We start from the raw sequence: 21,894 nt of genomic DNA on the forward strand, positions 1-21,894 counted from the left end.
TCGTTAGAAAGCAGAGTCCATAGAAGGCAGCTGTCCTACCACTATCTATATTTCACTACAGTTTTCACATACAGAAGAACACGTGCACTGGGCACCCATAACCTGGGGTCCAAGTCTGCTTCCATGGTGTGACGTAATAATTGGTCAAAAAGAATGGCCAGGGCCCCACAGGAACTGACTCTGAGCAATAGAATATTGTCCTGAAACTTCTGTAATGTCAAGTGTCCTCCACCAGGCTCAGAGGCTGATTGGTAAACAATTTCATATGGAAAATCCTTTGGATGGTTGAGAGTTTGTTAAAAACAAGACAAGACAAAATGTGGTTTTATAAAGTTTCAGGGGTCACCTTGCAAAGTGAGATGGTGACTTGCACCATACTCCGTAGGAGTTATTGTACAGAGGCAAAAAATGAAAAGGAGAGAAAGTTCACCTCTGACCTTCTGCTTTCCTTTTAGATACATAAAAATAGATAGATACTTGCATACATGGTATTTATATACTGGTAAGTTTAGTGGGCTACAGAAATGGATGGCGGAGGAAGCATATAAAGGGTAGGGTGAAAGCTAGTGTTCTTAGTCTGAAATTAAATATTTATCATTGGACTGCACTTTAGTCCAAAGAATCTGAAAATAAATTCATGTCACAAGCCAATTCAAACATTTTTTTGAGAATGGCTGGAAACTGGATTTCTTACATTCCGTATTGGAGTTGCACTATATACAGTCATACCTCTACTTAAGTATCCTTCTGGATATGGAATCTTCGGGTTACAGCCACGGCAAATCCAGGAGTAAATCCAGGAGTATATACTTCTGGGTTTCACTGCACACACATGTGCAGAAGTGCTCAATCACGCCGTGCGCATGTGCAGAAGCACACCTCTATTTATGTTATTTTCGGGGTGCAAACAGACCCCCGGAACAAATTAAGTTTGTATCCGGAGGGTCCACTGTAGTTGGTAATGTGAATCTTCACAGGTGTTCAGCTTGTAGGACACACAAGGTTAGGGCCACTATAGAAAGAATGATTCTTTATAAGCAGGCATCCTGGAAACCTGTGGAGCACAGAGTCCTTTCCAGTATTCCTAGGCCCTTTTCTGTTCCTTTCAGGAATCACTTCCAGCTTCAGGTGACTTTCTTTCCTTGGAAGAACTTGGTGGGGTTGGGGACTGGATCGGACCAGCAGGCAAATTCATTATCTCCCCCATCCTTAATGGGACAAGCAGCACACCACAGTGGTATAAGGTGACCTGATGCCTGCAGGGCTCTTGCAAAACACTGCACACCACAGCTCTTTGAAGGGGCTTCCCATGACCCAACAATCAACTGGTTGTTGCTTTTATAGAAGCCCCTTTCAAAGTGCTGCCTTCCTCAGTGCTTTGCACAGGATGATCAGCAGTGTCTGCACAGCCCTTTCAGCTGAGCGACGTTTTTACCTGCCACACACCTGGCATCATATAATATGGCATCAGCGGTAGCCCAGGGCATGACAGTGCCTGGCTGAACTATGGAATTCCTTCCCACAGGAAGAAGTGGTGGTAACTAACTTGAATATTTCAAAAGAGAGAGAATTTGTGTTTTCAGTTATTTTTAGTTAAGGCTATTGGTGGCTACTAGTCACGTTGGCTATGCTCCCTCCCCATGACTGGAGGCAATATGCTTCCGAATACCAGTTGCTGGAAATTGCAGGAGCAATTGTGCTCATGTCCTGCTTCCCATAGGCTTCTGGTTAGAAACAGGATTCAGGACTTGATGAGTCTTGGCCTGATCCAGCAAGCTTTTCTCTTCTACCTGTTATGAGATAGAGGATAAAAGCTTCTCTCTATCCACTTTCTTCACACCACACACCATCTTATACATCCCCTCTTACTGCATTTCTTTTCTAAACTTAAACGTTCCTTAAGAGTTGCTTCAATCCCTTGATGATTATTGATTGCCTTTTCTGAACCTATTTGAGTTCTACAATATTTTTTTTGAGTTGACCTCAACTATGCACAGTACTCCATGATACACTTACAAAATAATTTACATTAAAAAGTTTGTTCTAAACAGAATGTGCTGCAAAGAGTGATTTACAAAGATTTGCCCCTAACCATTAGCTTCTTGTAGCACTGGGCAAGAAGCGTTGGGCATTTAGAGGCTAGCTCTAATATGAGGCTTGGGGAAATACCTTCATTCACTGCAGAGCAAAAATGTTTTGGAAAACATTTATAAATGTTTTGTATTTGGAGAACATTTATAAATGTATCTTTTAGCCTTTTCATATTGGACAAATCTACCTCTTTGTTGTTCTTATTTAAAATTCTTTTAGTGGACCCTAAAGTTTTGTGTGCTTCCAGTTTAACCTTTGTGCCCATCCTATACTATTTATCAAATTATATTTTTCCTCTTTCACCATTGTCCTATCTATCATACTTGAAGTGCACGCCCTCTGAGCAAGCACTGGGTCATTTCTGTGTTCTCTACAATGCTGAGCACACAGTTGGCATTATAAGAATGTCAAATACTAGCAGTGGTCATAATAATGTCAAGTAGTGTAAGTATATTCCTGTTCTATTTTTGTTCCTTGACTGACAGACAGCCACAATCTCATACAGTTATGAACACTGAAGTACCCTCGAAAGCTGTGGGGTTTAAGTGGATAAAATTTCTCTGTGTTGTGGCCTATGGCTGTATACACAACACACATTTAAACATCCCCTTGAAAAAGAATCCTGAGAACAGGTCAGGGAATTGTTGCTTTGTGTGTAGTAAACTAGAGTTCCCATTATTCCTTTGGGGGGGAGGGTGTGCCATAAATGTGCTTCATGGTGAGTATGCAGCCTGTGTCTTTTGTAGACACAGAATTTCTGTATATAACTTTTTTTTTTTTAGTTAATTATCTCAATGAGTGATAGAAAAGCCTTCAAGGTATATGTATTTAGAATTATTAATTCTTAGTTAATTGGTTGTGAAAATGATAGTAATGTTGTTAAATGTCATTTTCAGTATACACATTTCTTCTTGTTGTTGTTGTTGTTCACTCTAAAGCTGCAATCCTGCACACAGTGCACACTTACTTGGAAGGAAGCCCTGTGGAACTCAGTAGGATTTACTTCTGGGTAAACATGCACAGACTCAGGCCCTACAGCTTTCATATTTTTATATTAGGATGAAAAATAGCAAAATAATTCCACAAAAGCAAAACTTAAAGAGGAATGTTGAATTTCTAGTTAATAAAAGATTATTTAGAAGCCTGGTCCAAGATCCTTACTATACAGCTGCAGAATACCTGCCGATTTCATTGCCATGCAAGGTCAGTAAGTCAAATACAGTGGCTGTATTTTAAAAAGGTTGAATAGCTTTATGATCATTGAGACCATTTATAGCTGCGAAAGCTCAAATACAGTTAAATGTGACAAGGTCTCAGGCCGTAGGGCAAAAGTATATTGTAAGGCTTTAAAAAGATTTTTGCCCTAGATAGGAGGAGGTATTATATATATATATATATTAGAAAGGAATTGTAAATATATTTTCACTAGAGTTTCAAGAAAAAGATAAAGAAACATAATATAGCATAAATGTGGACGCTAACAAAAATAAAACAATTAGAGCAAATGTATTACATAAACAGGAAACAAAATCTGTGGCACACTGGTTATAGCCAAGGTGCCTATCTAGTCCAATCCCCTGCAATGCAGGAATATGCAGCTGCCCCATATGGGGTTCAAATCTGCAACCTTGGCGTTATCAGCGCCATGCTCTAACCAGGCATGCTTAAATAATAACAATCCTCTTCCAACTCTCCAATTCTATGATTCTACAACAAAGTCATTGTCATACATATAAATGAAGCAACTTATGGACTAATGATACATAAGGCATAGACTGGTAGACTCATTTGACATAACCAGTCATCTTTTGTCATCAGCAGTTGGCAATTTAGGTTGGCGCTGTGGGTAAAACCTCAGTGCCTAGGACTTGCCAATTGTATGGTCGGCGGTTCGAATCCCCATGGCAGGGTGAGCTCCCATCCTTTGGTCCCAGCTCCTGCCCACCTAGCAGTTCAAAAGCACCCCTAAGTGCAAGTAGATAAATAGGTACCGCTTTATAGCGGGAAGGTAAACGGTGTTTCCGTGTGCTGCACTGGTGCTGGCTCGCCAGCTGCAGCTTCGTCACGCTGGCCACGTGACCCGGAAGTGTCTTCGGACGGCGCCGGCTCACGGCCTCTAGAGCGAGATGAGCACGCAACCCTAGAGTCGGACACAACTGGCCCGTACGGGCAGGGGTACCTTTACCTTTACCTTAACAATGAAGTTATTGTGCTTGTCTACTTAAACAATGGAACTTCTCTTTCTTTTGCTTTCCTTGCATGCCTGTGTACAGGGACATACACTCAGATCCTGGGAGGCGGGTGTCCTCAACGCTACCAAATAAATGGAGGCTGGGGCAAGAAGAGAAGGAATGGAAGTTCTGTTGCAAGAACAGAGGTCATTCTGCAAGCACATTGACTTCACTTGAAATGACCTCCAGTGTTTGCTACCAACAAACACCAGGGCTAGTTCCTGGTATTTATGGATTGTGAAGAACATTTCCTATGACAACAGTTTCCAGAAGCATATGCAGCTTTGTTGCACAGCAAGTCTTTCTTTGCAGGGAGTCCAGCTAAGGTGCCATAGGAATCATTGTAAGTATTGCTCTGCCAACAAAGTGGAGCTCCATTTGCAGGATGGTACCTATGCTACAGAGGAACCCCCAAAATGCTTGATGAAATTCCACCTGGGGCAGGGTCCAAAAAGGAGCATGTGGGGGAAGATCTTGGACCCAAGAAATCCCAAGCCCCCTTGTTTTTCCCAACATTATCCTCAAAAGGGCTGAAAACTATGCCCGCCCTGGAGTTGACGTAGTTAATTCCTCTTCTATTGGTGTCAATGGGAAGCTTTTTAATTTGATGGAAGAAAATAAAGAAAAAAGCCCCCCTCCCACACACTATGCTTGCAGAAAACTAATAGGGCATAAACCTTGGCAGTAGCTCCACCATGGACCCCCCTCCTACACAATCCATAGTATTGTCTTTTGTTGCAACAATAAAAAATAAAAAAGGCTTGCTACATCTTAAAAACTAACACATTCATTATGGCATATTTTTGTGAATTACAGCAATCATCAGATGCATAATATTGATTCCTGCACTGCTCCATTGAAAGCAAGCTTGAACAACCTATGACCCACCAAGCTAAAGGAAAGACCACCATCCATCTACAAGTGTGGCCCACCAGAGGCTCAGTAAGTCTCTCTCTGTCTATTTATCCATGCCTGGGATTGAATAGAAAAATACTGTTCTATTTCCACTTTCTCCTTATCTATGATCCAATGCATCTTCCTTCTAGCTGCTCCCAGCAGTGACAGACAGCATCTATTGTCCTTTGGGACACAAAAGGAATTCTGGTATAATATCACTTAAATATAAACTGGCCATTTCCTCATTTTAGTTCGGTAAAAATGGGAAAGCAGCAATGCAGCACCATAAGCATTGATAATTCTCTAGTTTGACAGATATTGCTGCAGGGATCTATACTTGATCCTGTTTTCTTTATGGTGTTTAATGATCAGGAAGAAATGTTACAAAGCAAGCTAATTAAATTTAAGGATGCTACTTGGGTTGAATGGACTTGTTTACAGTGAGGAGGTCACAGAATTCAGGTGTGAGCTTTGCTAGTGCAAGGACAAGCACCATGTTGTGTGCTAGGACATCGTAAGATGTTTATAGACGCATCAAGTGTGCATTTATGTGTTTCTATGTAACAGTAGTAGTCTCCAATCCAATGTATGGGCATCAGATGATGGGAAATAGGATTATCAATGATGGGAAAAGAGAGTATAAATGCCGCATGACAGGGGTAGACAATGTGGTACCAGTCAGATCTCATGGCCTACATCTCCCATCATTCCTGACCATGCTGGCTGGTTCTGATGGGAGTTGTAGTCCACACCATTTGGATGGAACCACATCTTTATGTGGTCTACCCCTGCTTTATATAAATTTCCTGGAAAAAGTTCGATTTCATATGGTTTTAATGAAATTGCTGTATCACCAAAAGGCTGTGACTCAATGATTTTATAACATTTTCTGGGGGATCTGCATGTATATGGTGATATACCCAGGGTTTCCTAAACTTGGGTCTCCACCTGCTTTTGAACTACAATTCTCACCATCCCTGCCACTGGTCCTGCTAGCGAGGGATGATGGGAATTGTGTTAGTTTCTGTTTCCTCACTGTACAGCTGCTTGCAGTCACAGGACTGTGTTTACATTCCAGAGTCCAGATACTGTTGGAGTCTCATGGGAAAGGGAGACGGGATGTGACGTTACTGGTTTCCTGTTTCCTTTGTTCCTTTGTGTTCAGTTGCTCTCTGCTCTCATAGAGAGAAGATGGATATTTCTTTGCTCTTTGCATAGCTTAGTAATAAAGCATGGCGTGTAGCCCATACCTATCTCATCCTTCCTCTGTGGTGTTGTTTTAATGCTCTGCTGGGAGGGCTCAGAGGAGGATGAGCCTTATCAGCTCAGACGAACGGAGCTGAAATCCCAGTAAGGTGTAGTCCAAAAAGAGCTGGAGACCCAAGTTTAGGAAATCCAAGTTTGGATTTCCCAATTTTGAGAAATCTGTTTTGATACCCTTACACCAGATTGCATGGCAAGGCCCCAAACCAGCCCCTTGTTAGAATAAAATTCACACTGACACAGAATTTTGGTTTAAGATTATTGGGCAAAATTTTAGGCCACAACCTTATTGATTACAGAAATGTGAACGGTATTGGCTTAGGCATTGGCAAAGGACTATATCAGACTCCTAAAATTCTTGAAAAATTGGAATCTTTGGATAGAAAAGTCGACCAGCAAACAGCTAAAATCGATCAAAACACAGAATGTTTAAATAGATTAACTGGACAAGTTGCACAGAATGTACAAGCAATTGGAGAATTGAAGGAGACTGCAGGTGAAAACCGGAAATTGGCTGAGGATACCAGCCAAAGACTGGGAAATTTAGAAAAAGAGGTTAGACCACTCAGTAAACAAGTAGGTGAACATCAGACCTATCTTTCCATGATAGAACTGCGGAACAGGGAGACCAACTTAAGGATAAGGTCGGTACCAGAAGCGGAAGAAGGTAACCTAGCTGAGTTTTTGACTAAAGAATTTTCCAAGTTTTGGAACTTAGAGGAAAAAGATTTCAAAATCATATCAGCCTTCAGGCTTGGAAGACTTATAAAGAAAGAGAAGCCCAGAGACTGTTTGATAACACTGAGATCAAAGGAGGAAAGGGACAAGATTTTGGGCCTGCATTACGGAAAGTCACTGGATATTTCGGACAAAAGAATTGAAATTTACAAGGATATTCCTAAACAACTGCTGGACCTTAGATCTGACTATTTGGAACTAGTAAGACTGTTGAGGAGCAACTCAATCATCTTCAGGTGGGATTTTCCTCAGGGATTATCTTTCACTTTTAGAGGGAAGAAGATTAAAATTAGATCACTGGAAGATAGAGACAAATTTCTGATCGCGTACGGAGAGGACCTTCAAAAAGGACTTGAACTACCCTCGGGGCCTGAACCACCAGGGGTACCTGCACCCTCGGACCCTGAAGACCCGGAGAATAAAGTACCACCCCAAGGAAAATAACCAGATTTATTCAGGATGTCTCTGCAACTTTTGAGCTGGAATATAAATGGCTGTAACATCCCGGAAAAAAGGAGGAAAATTTTTCATATATTAAAAAGGGAACAATTGGACATTATTTGTTTACAAGAAACACATGTGACTAGGCTCCACAGAAAAGTGTTAATAAACAAAAGACTTGGCCAGGAATTTATATCTTCAGACATAGTAAAGAAGAGAGGTGTGGTGATATATGCAAAAGAGAGCCTGTCACCTAAATTTTTATTTAAAGATGAACATGGAAGAATTCTGGCAATTGAAATACAACATCAAGGAGAGAAGATTCTGATATTAGGAATTTATGCACCAAATGAAGGGAAATCGGAATTTTACAAGAAGTTGCATGAGATCATGCTGGACTATCTGGACTATGATAACATCATTATGATGGGAGACATGAACGGGGTTGTATCAACCAACATGGATAAGTCACAAAGCCAAAATGTTACAAAAGACGGCAGACTACCTAAGACCTTCTTTGAACTGACAGACAATATGGACTGGATTGATATCTGGAGAACGAAGAACCCCTTGGGAAAAGAAGGAACATTTTTCTCTGAAGCCCAGCTGACTTGGACAAGAATCGACCAAATATGGATAACTAGAGGTCTGGCACCCAAGGTCAGAAAGGTGGAAATCTGCCCAAAGACATGCTCCGACCATAACACACTGAAAATGGATATGACACTATTACCAACCGGCTCCTTTAGATGGAAGATGAATGACAATTTGTTTAGAGATCAGGAGATTATTAAGAAGGCCCAGAAAGCTTTGAAGGACTACTTTGAGATAAATATGAACACTACGGTGGAAAAAAGAACCATTTGGGATGCAAGTAAAGCTGTGATGAGGGGGTTCTTGATACAACAGAATGCTGTAAAGAAAAGGATACAAAATGACAGAAAAGACAAGATTTTGGAGAAAATAAAAGAATTAGAGAAGAAGTTAAGATTAAATCCGAAGTCACAGCTGATTTTGAGAGAAATCAAACTCCATCAAGCACAATATTCCAAATTGATAAATCAGAAAATAGAGTGGAAGATTAAATTAATGAAACAAAAAACTTTTGAATCGGCAAATAAATGTGGGAAACTGCTAGCTTGGCAGTTAAAGAAGAGACAAAAATTAAATACAGTTACAAATCTGGAAATTGAAGGAAGAAATATTCAGAACCCCACGGAGATCAGAAAGTGCTTCCAGAAATACTTAAAAAAATTATATACTCAAGGGCCGCAGGACGAGGTTGAGATTAAACAATTTTTGGAGAAAAATGGACTTAAAAAATTGTCACAAGAAAATAGATCACTCCTGAACAGCAAAATAACATGTCAAGAGATTGAAAAAGCCATTCAGAATATGCAACTGGGAAAATCTCCAGGACCAGACGGCCTGACCTCCAAGTACTATAAGACATTAAAAGACTATCTGATTCAACCAATGATGGAGGTCAGCAACGAAATCATGGAGGGGAAGAGGGCGCCGAAATCGTGGAAGGAAGCTTTCATCACATTGATACCAAAATCGGAAACTGAAAAGACACAACTCAAGAACTATCGTCCCATCTCCCTTTTAAATGTGGATTACAAAATATTTGCAGATGTTTTGGCAAGCAGACTTAAAAGAGTTTTAAATGAAGTAATCCATAAAGACCAGGCAGGCTTTCTCCCAGGTAGACACATGTTTGCTAATACAAGGAACATTATTGACATCTTGGAACTTTTGCAAACAGACATAAATACAAAAGCAGTGTTAATTTTTATAGATGCGGAGAAGGCCTTTGATAATATCTCTTGGAAATTTATGAAGGGAAATCTAAAAGAAATGGGAGTGGGACGGGGTTTTGAGAATGGGATTGATGCAATATACTCAGAACAAAAGGCTAAATTGATAGTTAACAATGTGGTTACAGAAGAGTTTAAAATTGAAAAAGGAACACGACAAGGCTGCCCGATTTCCCCTCTGCTATTTATATCGGTTCTGGAGGTGCTCTTGAATATGATCAGAGGGGACCGGTTGGTGGAAGGGATCCAGGTCGGAGCGAAACAATATAAACTTAAAGCTTTTGCAGATGACCTAGTTTTGACTTTGCAGGAGCCAGAATCTAGTACAAAAAGAGTATTGCAACTGATACAAGACTTTGGTCGGGTAGCGGGATTTAAATTAAATAAACAGAAAACCAAGGTGTTGGGGAAAAACCTGACAGATACAGAGTCAGAACGGTTTCAGAGAGAAACAGAACTAACTGTGGTTAAAAAAGTAAAGTACCTAGGGGTAAACATTACAGCAAAAAATCTGAGTCTGTTTAAGGACAACTATGAAAAATGTTGGTCTGAAATTAAGAGAGACTTGGACAGTTGGACAAAATTGAAGCTTTCTTTGTTAGGCCGAATTGCTGCTATTAAGATGAATGTATTGCCAAAAATGTTGTTTTTGTTCCAAACATTACAGATTGTGGACAAGACGGAGTGCTTCCGGAAGTGGCAGAGAGACATCTCTAAATTTGTCTGGCAGGGCAAAAAGCCCAGAATTAAGTTTAAGATATTAACTGATGCGAAAGAAAGGGGGGGCTTTGCCCTGCCAGACTTAAAGCTGTACTATGAAGCCGCAGCTTTCTGCTGGCTAAAAGACTGGCTACTTCTCGAAGACACTGATGTATTGGACTTGGAAGGTTTTAATAATGCTTTTGGTTGGCATGCATACCTATGGTATGATAAGGTTAAGAGCAATAAGGCCTTTAAGAACCTTATTGTCAGGAAAGCAGTATTTAATATCTGGATAAAATACAAAGACTTATTGGAAAATAAAACTCCGAGGTGGCTTTCACCTCTGGAAGCTAAGGCCCGAAAAAGACCCAATATGGAGGCCAAATGGCCAAAATATTGGGAAATATTAGAAAAAGACGGAGACAATTGGAAATTGCAGAGTTTGGAGAAAATGAAGGATAAAGTGCGAGACTGGTTACACTACGCTCAGATTAAAGAAGTCTTTAAAAATGATAAAAAGTTAGGGTTCCAGGTGGAGAAATCGAAGTTGGAAACAGAATTGTTAGAACCAAAGACTAAGGTATTATCAAGAATGTATAACCTGCTGTTAAAATGGAATACACAAGACGAAATGGTTAAATCGGCTATGATAAAGTGGGCTCAGGACATTGGGCATAACATTATGTTTGAGGACTGGGAAAGGTTGTGGACCACTGGGCTGAACTTCACTGCATGTAATGCTCTGAAGGAAAATGTAATGAAAATGATAAATAGATGGTACATGACCCCAGTTAAACTTGCCAAAATATACCACTTGTCTGATAATAAATGTTGGAAATGTAAAGAAAATGAAGGAACATTCTTTCACCTCTGGTGGACTTGCCCTAAAGTGAAGGCCTTCTGGGAAATGATATATAATGAGTTGAAAAAGGTGTTCAAGTATACCTTTACTAAGAAACCAGAGGCCTTCCTTTTGGGCATTGTCGGCCAGAAGGTGTTAAAGAAGGACCGAACATTCTTTATGTATGCAACAACGGCAGCAAGGATACTCATCGCTAAGAGTTGGAAAACTCAAGATCTACCCACGCTGGAAGAGTGGCAGATGCAGCTGATGGACTATATGCAACTGGCCGAGATGACTGGCAGAATCCGAGACCTGGGAGAACAGAGGGTTGAAGAAGACTGGAAGAAATTTAAGATCTATCTACAAAAATATTGTAATTTGGTTGAATGTTATGAAGGATGCTAGATCATAAATAATTGCCTACCACTGAATTAGATCCGAATTTGACGATAAGTGAGATTAAGGAAAATATAAATCTTTTGGAGAACTGCTAGATTCTATTTAAATGAGCGGATATAAGATTGTAAACAAGATGGTAATTTGCTTAGAAAAACCTTTTTTAACGATGCAAGTGAGAGCGGGAGACGTGAGGGAGTCCAAAGAAGTGATGAAATTATGCTATGATATAAATAATGTTGTTTATTATTTATGCATTTGAATTCGAAAATCTTAATAATTTTTTTTTTTAAAGGACTATATCAGACTCCTGCCCCCTTTGCAGGAAGTCAGTAAGGGTAAATCACCCAAAGAGGAAGCCACATCGGGGGAACCTGCCTGTAGCTCTCCTCGGTGTCCCCAGATGCCTGGCATGGCCCTAGCACCTCAAGTGGACTTCAGACAGGATCCCGGCCCTGGATTCCTTTAATGGAATACCCTTGGTCAATGGGGGGGGCAGGCGATGGCTTACCTCCCCTCCCCCACAAATCAATGAGCCAATACCTAACCACCAAACCTTACAAAGGTGTGACGATTGCTAAGAGGTAGGCAAAAACCAAGTGGCCAGTGGCAATCTGCCAAAAAGGAAAATTCCTACCTGGCCCACATCCCAAGACAGGCGACCAACCAAAGTCCAAAGCAAGGCCAGAGGACATCTAAAATAAAGGGCGGGTAGGTGGGTGTTTGGCAGCGCAAAGCAGGTGCCTGACACGTGTCACACTGCCACTTTTTTATCCCTCCATGATCACCCCACATAAAAGTGATTGTCCAAGAAGCTGGGGTGATTGTGGTGCCACCCTGGCATGACGCCATTACTCTGCCCATGCCAGGGGAGGAGGAACCAGCCTGGGGGTCTGCCCACAACCAGGACCATCCTTAAAGATGATCCCACTTATCCTGCTACAAAGATTTCTGTAGAATGGATCCACCCTGAAGGAAATGAAAAAAAAAAAAAATTTAAGAAATAAGTTTTAACTCTCTTCTATTTACTGTACAATAATGAATAACTCTTTTCCATGTTGCTTCCTCTCAGAAATGAATCTTCATGTTAGTAGACTGAGCCACAGAGGCAGCAGGAGATGGATGTTGATTCTGTGTAAATGTATCACAATGGGTTAGTATGAATGAAAAGACATATAGAGTGATTGCCAGCAGTGTATGTCTCTGAGAGACAAGGGAAACAGGGCTGCAAGTGCCAATAAGGTTTTAGTACTAACCTAGCAGCTTCTCTGTGTTAGACCCTTAAGTGTCAGTTTATGTAGGTCATTCTGTAATTGTCAAAATGTCTTTAGGATGGGGTATAGGCTATTGCTGCCTCTCCTATGGTGGCCTGACACCCTCTCTGACTACACTGATTTCTGTAACTTTGTACAACTAGCAAGAATGACAAGCATTGCAATGTCAACTTACATCCTATGTTTCTCCAGCAGTAAATTGCATGACATTACCCCTAGCAGCATCCTTGCTGCACACAATACTGAACACCATTTTGCTGGCCCTGCTATTGTTCTAGATTGGAACTCGATTGGAACTTTAGACAGTATATACAATGGGCAGGACCCTCTAGGTGCTGAGCACTGCCGTTGCTGGTTAGGGCTGATGGGAGCCAGAGGCAAGTAACAGCTGTAGTATTGCAGGCTCCCAAGCCCAGGTATTGGTTTTGACTTCAAATGGTATAAATACATTCCTGCTATCTTTATCTTCAGTTGCTTGGGCTATGGCTTCCAAGTTAAATCTCCTCAATATATTGCCTAGAAATCTACTGCTGTGCCTACGAATTATTTTAAGATATTCCCTTGATTTGGTTCCAGCTGTGCATGGGTAATAGAGAACAGCTTCAGTATGAACAAAAAGACCTAACAGACCAGATTGAAAGTGACTTTGTTGATCAGTGTTCATAGCTGAATTGTAATATGCAGACATGAGTAAGCTTAGATGAGCCAAGATAAGAACACTCCCAAGGTCTTTGCCATTTTTTTATTTCTATTTTTATAAAGTTGTTTATCAGATATGTTAAGTATTTAGGTTTGATTTGCATTTCTATTTTCATTTCCCATCGGAAGTGACTCTTTTCTTCTGGTTTGATTTTCCTTTCTTTTTAAATCAACAGCATTTAACATTCGTTCCATCTCTTAGTGTTTGTGGCTTCCTTTTCTTCAGGCAATTGTCAGATGCTGGAAAGTCAGACAAAATGAAAAGTAATCATTTGCGAACTGAAGTTGGGTGTTACTTAGTGTGTCAGCTGGGGATGGAGGAGAAATTTGGTTCTATTCACACGCTAGTATGCATATGCACTTCCTGAAACAATAAGTGAAATGAAATATAACTATCCCTCATAATGTACATATCTCTGAATTTCTCAGTGCAATTCTCCAACCAACAAAAGTGTACAAAGATATAGATAGATGGTAGATAGACAGACAGACAGACAGAGATGATAGATAGACAGATGATAGATAGATGATAGATAGATGATAGATAGATGATAGATGATAGATATAGATGATGATGATAGATGATAGATAGATAGATAGATAGATAGATAGATAGATGATAGATAGATATAGATAGATGATAGATGATAGATAGATAGATGATAGATGATAGATAGATAGATAGATAGATAGATAGATAGATAGATAGATAGATGATAGATAGATATGTAAAGGGTACATTAAAATGCATCATTTATTTATTGATCTGTTCATAGGATTTCTCACTGCCCTTCACTATAAGTTCTGCTGATGGGTTACAGTAGTGTAAACATATTAGCATAAATATCATGTAACAATCCAGTGGTGGAAATTGCTTACAAAATGCCATATTAGGCAAAATAGCAAACAAAAATGTGGTTGCTCTTGTAATGAGGAGGACTCCAGCAAAACTGGGGCGCAACCTAACGTTTCCTCCACATGCAAAACAGAATTTATGACATGGGGCCTTCCCATCTCATCCTTACCTCTGTATCTCCCTGAGCACTCCACAAATATGTTATTGTGTGTTGGGAATATAGTGGGATATGATCAGCTGGTGTCCCTTACAGCTGGAAGACAGGAAGACAATAGGTGGAGCCAGAGCCAATGTGAAGCTGAGCCTACTAATTCTAGTTTTGTTCCTAGCCAATTCCCTGGTGAGTTCTACAAGAGCAACACTGAGAAGAAGAAGGAAGAAACTGACAGTCAAAGCCACCCTCTGGACTCATTGTAAGTAAGAAAGTAGGAAGGTGGGACCCGCTGGTGACAGACGGATGTTGCTGGGGCTCACTGTAGTGTAGACAGAAGAAGAGTTGCTAAAAACCACTTCTTTCCCTTACGTGAGTTGTGCAGCAACCTAAGAGCTGAGTCATCCTACTGACAATGTACTGTTGCGAGACTCTGGAAAACAGCCACAAAAAAGACATGTTTCCAGAACATTTCAGCATCTGCACTCTCATACCATCACTTTCTTATCACAAGGGATTTTGTGAGAGGAGAAGAGAGGAAAATACAAGAAGCAGCTCAAGAAATTGCTTAAAGAAAGAATCTGCTTATTCCATATGACTTTCGGGATACATTACATTAAGCAAGGACTGTGTGGTTGCATAGTCTTCATTCATTCCTTCCCTCCATTCTGTGAATACTTAAGCAGGCATGTTGACCTTTGCATGAGTAAAGTTAAGCCTCCATGCAATCATTCTGGAAACTAAGAGCTAATTAGCAGTTTCTTCGTGCAACAAAAGTTCATTCAGTTTGTTATTTTTATTTTTTTTAGACGAGCACTGTTAGCTGTCAAAATCAACTAGGTTATTAGCATTGGAATCAGAAACACTTGTGATAAGAAAGAAAGATGGTAAATTAAACATTCATATTTTATCTCAGTTTCTGAAATATATGTTCTTAAGTCTACTTTGAAGTACGTGATTAAATTCTCTGAAGCCTTTTTATCTCCTCTTGATTGCTAAAATTCCTATCAGTGCCAAAATGCATAGCTGGTACTATATATAATCAAACTTGTTTCTTTATCTTCAAAAGTAAGATCTAACTTGTTATGAATAAACATAAACAGTGCGCCTGTTTCTCGTTCATTAAATATAAGTTTTAATAGAAGAATGGGGCATGCTCAGCAATGGCAGATGGTTTTGCATCCAGTCTTCCAAAGTAGACTGGGATGCCTCTGGTCCAGTTTCTCGATATCACAGGTCTTTTGTGGGTGGACTGGTACCCACATTATAGCATTCATTCATGCATGTTCAAGCAGCTGACAGGGGTGTATTTTGTTCTCCCCCTTCCTATTTTATCATCACAATAATAGCATTGGGATAGGAGTGGGAATGTTGTTGGGGTTACAGGTAGGTAGCCGTGTTGGTCTGCCGTAGTCAAAAAAAAATAAAAAAAAATCATTCCAGTAGCACCTTAGAGACCAACTAAGTTTGTTACTGGTATGAGTTTTCGTGTGCATGCACACTTCTTCAGATTGGGCTCCAATATTTTGGGCGGGGAACAGACTTTTGTCTCTTGTGGCAAAATTTGTAGCTCTTCACTGATTGTACCTAGTCAGATAATTAACAAAGGTTCCTAGATCGGAACCACATTTTCCTCACAACAATAGTGTTTTGGGATAAAGGCAGACAGCCAATAATATGGGGAACAAACCAGCCCAGTGGCATTTCCCTGTCTCTATGTGTGAATAACTGTCAGCCTGAAGTGTTTGAAAATGGGCAGAGAAATTGAAATCTGGGTGGGGGAGGAAGATATAACCCAATACAACAAAAAAAGGAAATTGAAAAATAAAGTAACAGTAATAACAAAGCATAATAATTTACAATTACTGGCCTATCAATGTAATTTACAGAGTTGCCATGAGATAGTATTTGGAAGAGTCTGCCAAAGGAATGGCAATTTGCATGTAATTGCCTGTAATGTGTCTCCTTTTCCTTTACTGAGTTTTTTGTATTTCACATGTTACTGGGATTCAATTTGCCGTCTGTTTGCTTTGCTTGTCTTATATAATACTGTGTTGCTCAGATATGAAAATGGAATTTTCATATTCATGTCATCTGCTCTAAGGCATCAATGTAAGAACAAGCCTATACTCTGGTTTCTCAGTGTACAGTAAAAACCCAAATGAAATAAAGAACGAGACAATTAGCTTACATGCAAAATCTTGTATTTTCAGCTTGGTTTGAAAGTATATCCCAATACGAATATTTTGATATGAAACAGAGGATAGGAACTATGACTGGGTAGTTATACATGCATTGCTGATGAAGTAGTTTTACATGGTTATTTTACACGGTCATTTTTGTGTTCGTGCAATGTCCTGTATGCTTACTGAGTAGGAAAACAGGTTCCAAGGCCACCAGCAATATAAACAGTTATTCACAATGCTAACAAAGTTGAGGAGGGCTCCCCAAAATATTATGTACACAAGCACCCTTGGAAAGAGGGACCCAGTTTCCAAGTTAATCTCTGTCAGCCCTCTTTGTCAATTCTCCTTCTAAAGCAAAACACTGACAATATCTTACATTTTCAGTAACTGGTGGTGAGGAAACACTACAGCTTGGGTACTAATTTCCATGTACAAAATTCCACTAACACAAAGGGTCTTTCTTACCTCTCCCTTTCTGCCACCTTTCTCACTACCCTACCAAATGTCGTGTTGAGGGTTGGGGGTACCCTCTGTGACAGGAGGGATGTGCTCAGTGAGAAGTGCAAATCAACAAAAGAACAACAGGGGGGACCACCACCTTTGTGCTCACATAGCAAACCTGTTATCAAGTAAATACCTTATTTGAGTTAATTCATTCCCTAATTTTTAAAAAACAAACAAGAACTTTTAATATGTTATCCAACATTCCTTGGTCAGCAATGTCACTGAAGTCATATGGTCATATAGTCCTTTAAAAATAAATAAAGGTGTAGACACTTGTAATTGTGTGCAAACGCAACCAACAGTCTAGTAGTGTACAGATTAACTACTGTCCCTGTACAATGTATAAACACACAATCCTGGGTAAGCAATGTTCAAATACCCAGCTTCTCAAATAAATATCTGAGTGCCATGTATGACCATTCTAAACAACAAACAAACAAAAGTATGTAGATATGAGCAGCTTGAACAGGTCCAACCACACACTGTCCTTTTAAGATGTTGATAACTGCCTCTGAATGAGAAGATTTATCACGGATGTGGGCACTGAGCTATATAAAACTCTAGTGAGTAAAATATAACGCTTAGCTCTTTCATCAAGGTCTCACCTTTACTTAATGTTCTTTTTTCTTAGTCTATGGGGTGGTGGATAGGGTGGGACAGAATCCTGGACGCGTAGAATTTTATGATGATTAAATATTACTTTCATAATGGTAGGTGACTCCATCTATTAATTCTTTAATCTATCATTTTTTTGTACACTCAGTAAGAAAGCAACATAATTCAAAGGCAGAGCTATGTGTGTGGTAAAAGTAATATATGGCCCTTCATTTCATGTGGTATATATAACATATTCTATGGCACTGTAATGGAATGTATTTAATTTTCATTCATCTTCCTTGACATTTTAAGAGTCCTGAGGACACATGGTTTAAACACCTTTTCTGCACCCACAACTAGAGATGAGATTATGTAATCCATGTGACTCCATTGCCTATGACATCATCAGAAGCTTCTATGTATCCCTGACCCTTCCTCAAATGAGCTTCTGCACAGATGCTGATCAGACAATTGTGCAATAAGTCTTAAAACATAGAAAGTTCCCTGTATTTATGTGTAGGCTTGCTCAAGTAACTTTGTCTATCTTTTGATAAAAGATGGCTAACATAATTTCTACACTTATGTCCAAGGAACACTGCTGCAAATGAGAGCACATGGTGGTAGGCATTAGTAGGAATGGATGGATCTGTTTCAGGTTTGTGTTAATATACATTTGTTCATTCATAAATCCATTCCATCCCATTTCCTCATTAAATATGCAATTTGGAATAGTTCTGGGCAAATGTGATTTGTAAATTTATTTTTAAAAGCATATTTGATAATATTATTTTTTTTTGAAAAAAAATATGTTTCAAATATGTATACACATTGCTAAACATATTTTATCAAAAATGCATAGAATTGTAGGATTGTAGAGTTAGAAGGGCTCCTGAGGTTCACTGAATCCAAAAACCCTACAATGCAGAAATAAATTGGACAACAGATAGCTCATCTGGTTGAGCATGAGACCCTTAATCTCAAGGTCATGGGTTTGAGCCCCACATTGCAGAAAATATTTCTCTATTTCAGGAACTTGGACTAGACGACCCTCTTGGCCCTTCCAAATCTATACTTCTTTGATTTTATGAATGGGTGCACTGTTACTAATAGAATCCTCGCCAACGTCCTGGACCATGGACTATTAGTAGAGCAGACATCATGTTTTAATGCATTTTTGATCTGAGAACTGCATTGCAAATATTGTAGAAGTGTGAAATTCAAAGGAAAATTAAGTTCTGGTCTATGAAGTGCAGATCAGGCCAGTTCACACAAAAATTCACAGAAATTGAATTCCCCAAGCATCTCCAACTTATAATACTGGAATTGCTAGAGCAATAAGAAGCAATTGATTTCTATCAAGAGGTTCAGTGTCATATAGTGGCTAAAGTTGGGTTTTGATGTGGGAATTTAAGGCTAATTCTTAAGCCATGAAATTCATTAGTGGTGTTGAGCAAGGCAGGATGTCTCAATCTAATGCTCCTCTCAGGATTGTTGTGATGATAAAATGGGGTAGCTCCTAAGACAATGGGACAAACCCAAATGCAACATAAACAGAATGCCGCAATGAATGGGGCAGCCAACGTGGAATTGTGTTTAGCACGTTGGTGTCTACATGTGTGAATCTGTCCACTACTGCTAGGCAACTACATGGAACAATGCACCTGAAATCATCTTTTGCAAACTTTGCAATCTAGTGCTGGGCTGAAATCTATGCCTCAATTTCTCAATCCAAGGGGGTGGGAAATATTCCCTTGTAAAGGCTACATCTGTTTTTCTGCTTTATTTACAGGGCATTTTAGGATGTCTTTAGAGGCAGGCTGAATTCAACTAGCATTGTCGGAGAATGCAAAGAGAGAGAGGAACGGAAATTTTCAATGTTTGCTTGTTTGTCCCATGTCCATAACATAAATTAATCCAGAGAATATGATGTATATTCACTGCTGTTGCTGTTTTCAGTCTGCAAATTGATGCCCTTTTCCCATTTGCATTTCCTTTGCAATAAACAACCTTCCATTGAAATGAATGGTGAGAGATAACAACTATGTGATTAATTACGTAAAATTACACCACAGAAGACAGGAAGGTGAATAACATAACTTTGTTGGAAATAGAACCACAGCAGAAGAGAAACAGCACCGCAAAAAGAGTACAGTGAAGGCACCTGCCTAATATCAATGGAGAGGTAGTTTCAGAAAGCAAATGCTGCCTCACTGAAGGACTGATTTCTCACAAGCGCAGAATGCACATTATGTGGCACTGAAAAATGCCATTTCCACATATCTGAAGACTGTTCATAAACTTCAGCTAGTGCAGAATTCAGCAGCCAGGTTGCTCACTTGAGCAAGACAATTTGAGCATATTACACCAATCCTGGTTCGACTGCACCGGCTACCAATTAGTTTCTGGGCCCAATTCAAAGTGCTGGTTTTGACCTGTAAAGCCTTAAATGGCTCAGGACCGCAATACCTCAAGGACCGCCTCTTTCCAGATGAACCTACCTCTCGAGGAGGCGGGAGGTCCAGAGGGTGGCAACATGAGAACAGGCCTTCTCTGCAGTGGCTCCCCATCTGTGGAATGCTCTCCCCAGGGACGTTTGCCTGGCGCCTTCATTATGCACCTTTAGGCGCCAGGCAAAAACATTCCGTTTTAAACAGGCCTTTGGTTGACCTGACGTTCTATACCCTTTTAAAATGTGGCTCTTTTGGGGGGCGTTGTTATTGGATTATTGTTTTTATTTTGATTTTATATATTGTGATCTTTTCTGTGAACCACCCTGAGACCTCCGGGTATAGGGCGGTATATAAATTAAACAAACAAATAAATAAAATAAATAAATATCGAAAAAAGTCAAGCAGCTATGCATGGTGCAGGCAATCCTACGAGTAAACTGGTCCCAGCTATTGAGGGCTTTATATACTAATAATAACATATTGAATTTCTCTAGTAACAAATCAGCAGACACTTCTAAACAGGAATTTAATATGCTAACAGGGTTTTTACTGCTGTCAGCAATCATGCAGCAGCATTGCAGAAATTGCAGTTTCCAGATGAAGCATAAGGGAAGCCTTACACTAAGTGCATTGCAATAACCCAGTCCTGAAGTCACAAAATGCATAGATTTCTGTCCTGGGTCAGAAATGGCTATCCTGAGTCAATAATGGCCACATGTTAGCTGAAGCTGATACAATGTACTCCTAGTCACAGAGGCTACCTTAATGTCATAAGGGGAAATGCAATTGTTCTTGGAGATGTTAAATGTTGATAGTAAAAAGAAGCAGGTCTAATGCAAAATGCCATTAAAGAATAATCTGATTTCCCTTCCTGGTAGGATTAAGCATGCAAAATAAGCATTTCAGAAGATATGACTTGGATCAATAGAAATGATCCCCAACCCCGCAACAGGCAAATCCAGATGTCAGGTATGATAATATAACAGCAGTTGCCGTAAATGATCCAATATGTCAGATGCTACTGAAAGATGGGTGGGGAGTAAGATAAAATTCAGTTGAATTAGCCTTGCTGAGATAATTATATCTGCAATGATGCCCATCTGTATTTAAAATATTAATAACAACCCTGCAGTAAATTTGTAGTAAAGGGGAGACCCTGCAGTAAAACTGTAGTAAAGCAAAACATCTTTGAGTGCCTTATTATACTCCTTCATTCAAAGGGTTAAATAAAGCAAACAATGCTTCAGCTCCCATGTCATCAAGGTATATCTGTTTCCTTCCTTGCAAATGCACTACTTGTACATCATGAAAATAAAACCCGGGGTATGTGTGTGTGAATACTTTTAAAGAGACAATGACAAGGCTGAAGCAGACACAGAGAAAGAAGAAGAAAGAAGTATCATTGATGTGTGGATGGCAATTAATCCAGCCATAGAAAATCAAATTATAAGTAGCAGTTTAAATATAGTGTAGTGGCAATGACTTAATTATCAAATCCCTTCTGCATGCCTGATCTGAAAAATTAACACAAGGTTGATGTTCAGGCAAAAGCTATATTTCACAACACCTTTGCTGAAATTTCTGGGTGCTCAAGGCATCGAACCATTAAGACTGAGAGAATTTATATTCCTGAAGACTGAACATATACAATACTGAAACTGAAGATAGAAGAATCATGCCGAAGGCAGCGGCTTTTTTCTATTTCTGGATTTCCATTCCTTCATATTATGTGCGATTAGTCACAAATGGATTCT

General features: G+C 39.7%; 1 long non-coding RNA gene across 1 annotated transcript; it reads left to right on the plus strand.

Moving 5' to 3' along the window:
- The first annotated feature begins 170 nt into the window (after window positions 1-170).
- LOC310852531 lies at window positions 171-19,621 on the plus strand. Its single transcript, XR_014568219.1, has 5 exons — window positions 171-251; window positions 5,139-5,264; window positions 12,496-12,576; window positions 14,582-14,665; window positions 19,480-19,621. It is a non-coding gene; the product is annotated as an uncharacterized lncRNA (long non-coding RNA).
- Window positions 19,622-21,894: the final 2,273 nt, after the last annotated feature.

The sequence above is a fragment of the Podarcis gaigeae genome (assembly GCF_964106915.1).
Source record: "Podarcis gaigeae genome assembly, chromosome: 9".
Lineage (NCBI taxonomy): Eukaryota > Metazoa > Chordata > Lepidosauria > Squamata > Lacertidae > Podarcis > Podarcis gaigeae.